This window comes from Polistes canadensis, unplaced genomic scaffold (assembly GCF_001313835.1).
Source record: "Polistes canadensis isolate GaletaPanama2010 unplaced genomic scaffold, ASM131383v1 scaffold_21, whole genome shotgun sequence".
NCBI classification, from domain to species: Eukaryota; Metazoa; Arthropoda; class Insecta; order Hymenoptera; family Vespidae; genus Polistes; species Polistes canadensis.
Genome location: NW_014569568.1, coordinates 105,207 through 110,596, shown reverse-complemented (window position 1 = coordinate 110,596; position 5,390 = coordinate 105,207). Strand labels below are relative to the sequence as shown.

The 5,390-nt window shown below is 26.9% G+C and overlaps 1 long non-coding RNA gene across 1 annotated transcript; it reads left to right on the top strand.

The window, feature by feature from the left end:
- The first annotated feature begins 1,414 nt into the window (after positions 1–1,414).
- Positions 1,415–4,858, top strand: LOC106793946. The gene is made up of 3 exons (XR_001382481.1): positions 1,415–1,569; positions 3,852–3,976; positions 4,752–4,858. It is a non-coding gene; the product is annotated as an uncharacterized LOC106793946 (long non-coding RNA).
- Positions 4,859–5,390: the final 532 nt, after the last annotated feature.

Here is a 5,390-nt window from a genome sequence, read left to right as displayed (position 1 = left end):
TATATATTATATATTATGGTATTATACTTTTTTCATAATATAGTAATTTATTATTTGGTATTGCTTGTTACTATTCGTTCGTTCGTTCGTTCGTTCGCAAGACTTCTTGACGCCATGGCATTCTAGTTCCGCGACTCGATCGATATCTGCCAGATACCGAGAAGAGACACTGGACTAGAGGGGGTGGGGGGTAGGTGGGACGGGGTGGGGTGGGCATGAGGGGGCCAGAACACGAACAACCAGATTACTTCTTCGAGTACACCATAGAAATTTGATCATTAAATCCATAATTAATATCTTTGTCACTCATAAATCATTTGTTTTTTTTTTGGTAACTTTAGCTAAATTGTTTCCATCAATTTTATTATTTGATTTGATTTGATTTGATTTGATTTTTTTAAAATGATAAAATATATTTTGTTTTCTTTTTATTTATCTCGACCGAATTTGTTGTATGATATCATTTGTTCGAATGTAGTTTTGTAATTATATTAGAATTTGATCGTTGAAAGATCCAAAGAAAAATTAGAATTCAATTTTTTCCGTCATAGAATTATTATAAATATGGAATTGTAAATATTTGGTATAATGTATGGAATGTATAATATCATTTTTGTCGGATAAGATTGTTGCATATATTGTTCAGTTGTTTGTTAACTTAGCTATCATATATTATACGTACATACATATATATATATATTTTAATATTATATCGCATGCTATCTTTTTTCATGACACAAGTGTTGACGGGTTAGTGTGTGACCTTTTGCCTTTAAATGTCGTGTAATCTGTAATTGTACTTTGTCATATTGTATGTTCGAAGGAAAAGAAAAAAAGAAAAGAAAAAAAAAAGGATTAAAAAAAGGATTAAAAAAAGGGATGAATATTATATCGAATTTTTGTCGATATAAAACTATATATTGAGAAAGAATAATGGCGGATAAATAAGTGCAAATTTAAATAATATAAATGTAACAATTAAAAGTTTTTGAACAATTCATTTTTGTAATCCTTCGTACGTATTTTTCTTTGCGCGTAGATTTGGTATTATTGTTTATCTTTCGTACGCAATTAATTGTTTAACGTTGTAAACATATATTTGTTATTATCTTTTAATTATTTTTTTTTTATTAATTTCTTCTTTTTTCCTTTCTAAAATAATTTGTCTATACAAAAGTCCCGTCCGTCTGTCTCTCCGTGGTTTCTTTACAATCTTTGCCTAATTAATATTTAACAAATAAAAAATCAAATTTCCTTTTCCTCGTCCCCCCTATGCCCACCCCCCCACCACCCTTTTTTCTTTCTTCGTTTTTATTTCATATGAATTTTATTTCTTCTTCTTCTTCTTCTTCTACTTCTTCTCCTCCAACAATAAAAAAAACCAAAAAAAAAACAAAATTAAATGAAACTAACAAACCCAACAATGAAACAAACAAACAAACAAACAAATCTCCCCGTAATTGTCAAATTCAAAAGTCAAACATCGGAAAACTATTTTAGTAGCGGGCAGAGGTAGCGAACACGTCACCCTCGAGAGAAGGCCAGCAACAGTCGATAACCTCACCGAAGGTAAAACAGGAAGAAAAGGGGCACTCCCTTGCTCCATCTTGGTTTTTCATTTTTACCGACCGAGTCGAGCCGGCGAGTTTGCACCCCCCTCATTTAATTACAAACTCTTACCAACCGCTTGCGGCTTCTTTTTCTTACTTGTTTTTTTTTCTTTTATTTTTTCCTTCTTTAATTTCATTAGCTTATTTTTTTTCCAAGAGATAACGTTACTCGTTGTCCAAACGGAGAAAGCTTTCATAGGCCTGTGTTTTTATTGCTCACAATCTACTACTACTATTATTATAATAACTATACTACTACTATTATATATATATATATATAAATTGGTCAATAAGTTCATACAATTTTTGTCGTTCGTTCATATTTTGATTTAAATATAAATTTTTACTTTGTAATACTATTTATATTTGTGTTGTTTTTTCTTTTTAATATTTTTTGTTATAATAAAAATGAATGAAAGTCGACAAATATATCCGTTTCGTTAACGGTAGAACTTATTGTTCGATTTATTATATATTATTTTTGTTATTCATTTGAAAGAGTTGCATTATAATATATTGTATAATCCAATCTAGGGGTGCCGCCATATTGTAAAAGCTCTGAATTTGTATTTACATATTATTTACATTTACTATTCTCTATTTTATCAAACGAGCACCGTAGCCTCGCTCGGCCAGCCACGTTTGCGCACCAATCAACACCGCTATTATTAAGTTTTCTAATGCTTTATACGATCATTTGCAATCATCGATAACGACAATACATTTAATCTCTATTTTATATTCGATAGATACAAATTTTATTTATTTATTTAATTATTTTCACTAATTTTTCTAATTGTCAATGAAATTTTTCTACGGGTAATGAAGAAATCGTTTTTATCGACATATGCGGGAATTTATTTTTGTCTTTTTTTTTTCGTTAAAAATTAATTTCCTCGATAAGTTGAAAACGTTCGGCTGGTCGAGAGAATGAAATAATTTTGATTATAGTGATTTTATTGTTTTTAAAGTTACGATTTAAATATCATAATCAGCCAAATTTATCTTGACTCATTTAAGGGATGTTTTTATAATAACGAATTTAATGAAAATATGAAATTAACTATATTTATATATATTTGCAGTTATATGTAACGTGTTAGGAATATTGTGCAATATCGAATGTGTTTGAATTTTCATAAATATATTAATCATTGTACAAACCATCATCGAATATATTCATCTATATTCATCGTTTCTATTTCTACGAGAGTTTTGACATATTCATATTTATCAACACACAGGATGAGATATTTAAATAAGAATAATTAATTAATTAACGTTATTTTTATGATTTTATGAAAAAAAAAAAACAAATGACGAATATTTCAAAATTTTCTCAACAAATTATATTTTATCATTACACTAACTTGTTTTTCAAGTAATATAAACCTATATGTAAAATGAATAACTCTAATAAAATCATAAATAACAAAATGTTATTTAAATATTCTCATTTTTAAATGACTCACGTATTTTAAAGTATAGAATATTGTCTTAACCAAAAAAAAAAGAAAAGAAAAATGATTGACACCGTTTTTTGACGAACATTTAAAACTTCGTTCTTTCTTTCACAGGTATGCAGCTTCTATAGTGCGGATTGATTAACTCATTTACTGACACACTCTTATTTAATGCTTTTAGATCGAGATATAGGCTCGGTTTTTTTTTTTTAAGTTCTTTAATTATCTGTTCACTTAGATATATCAGTAGATTATTAAATTAATTCATTTATAATTGATTGTTATTTTAGTCTCTCGTATATTTATTATGTATCATTAAATCTGAGAATGATTGCGTTTAATATAATTTTAATAAATATTCATACACGTTCTTTGTTTTTTTGTATTAATTATTTGTATTATTTATTGTCAAATATTCTTGTTTTATTTTGTATTTTTTAGTGTTTTTCACAAGTTGAGAGTATCTATAAAGTTTATCTGCTTGACGTTAACACATTCATCGTAATTATTTTATGTTTTTAGAATAAACATTTTTTTTAGAAATTAGTTTTCTATGAAATTATTATTAAAGTATTACGAAGTATTACAAAAATTGTGGGATCGAGCCTGTATTTCATATTTCTAGAAAATTTTAGAATATAACAGAAGTAAATAAATTTTATCTATGAGATATATAAATATATACATATATATTTAAAAAAAAAAAAGAGAAAAAATGAATCAACGAATAATTTTGACAAATGACGATGGATAACATTGACGTTTTTCCCTCTTTTAGCAGCGAAACATTCGAAAATCTTCCCTGGTGTTGCATCGGAAAGCGATTTACAAAAATGGAGAACATCCAAGGATCGAAAATCACCTTCTCTAAGTCAAATGGGACCGGATTCTATCAAACACAAAGTAAGATAACATTTTATATACATTTTTCATAACGATTTATATTAATTCATATTTGATTTTTTCTTTTGTGTATTCATTAGTTATTGTATATTATTGTATATTATGCATTTTAGATTATTTTAATTCGTCGAAAGAAAAATCCAGAAGTTTTTAAATAATTTAATAACGAAAAGATTAAATTTCCAAAGCCACATTTTTTCTTTTTCAGATTGTAAAACTACGAGGTTTACTTGTTGAATTAAAAAAAGAAAAAAATGAAAAACTTAATTGAGAATCTAAAAAGAAAAATGAAAATAGTTTAATTCATTGTTTATATTATTTACGAACTTTTGGCACACCTTTTGCAATATCCGTGCATATCGAATAAAAATGATTAACCCGATTAGATTTGAATATGAATTCGATTAGAAATTTGTATGTTTAAATACGATCAGAATATGAAATGTAAGGGTTATTAGGAACAACATTTATATAGTACAGTAGGCTTATGCATGTTTAAAAATTAGTAATTTTTTTGTTTTGTTTACTGTATACCATACACGCGTGGGTTAATATTTTTGATAATTAATATAATAAAATATATTTTATATATTAATTTTCGCATATAACAAATATTCATGAACATTACATCAATTTATCTGTAGATAAATACTAATTAGTAATAATAATAATAATAATAATAATAATGCGTATATATGTATATATGTCGTACCAAGGAAGGCAAAAAGGAAGAACAAAAATTTATATTGTTGTTTCTTATTTTACAATTTTTTAGTTCTCTCTGCAGGACAACGGCTCGGCGAAATATTTTCAAGGAGCAATGCACACGCCAAATATGGGTGAAAAAGTAGCACAGGTAAGGGCACGAACAATTTTTATCCTATCTATTATTTTTCTTTTTTTTTTTTTTTTAAATAGAAAAAAGAAAAATGGCAGATTGGTGCTCGACGAAACATTATCGATTGCAAATCGTAACATCTTCGAAGTATCATCGAATGATTATTATTATTATTTTCTTATATGGGGTAGAGACTTATATACATACATACACATTTTTAATAGTATATTTTAAAACCTTTAGTTTCTGTTTTTATCAATCACGTAGAAAACGATATTCACTTTCATTTTGCTCCTTTTTATATTTTGTTCAAATTAATAAATTTTATAATCGTTAGAATAGTTCCTTTTATTTTGTCTTGGATATACTTTAATACGGCCCTGGACTGGCGCCATTCAGACTATGCCGCAGTATCGTGTGTAAAATAATTCAAGCACACAACTTGAGAATGATTTTCTACGTGTGTCGAGAATTAACAGCTAGTTTCTATATTTAGAATTAGAATTCGTTTTTTGTTTTCTTTTTTATAACGCTAATACGAGTAATTGATTTGTAATATCATTCGTGAAGAATAAT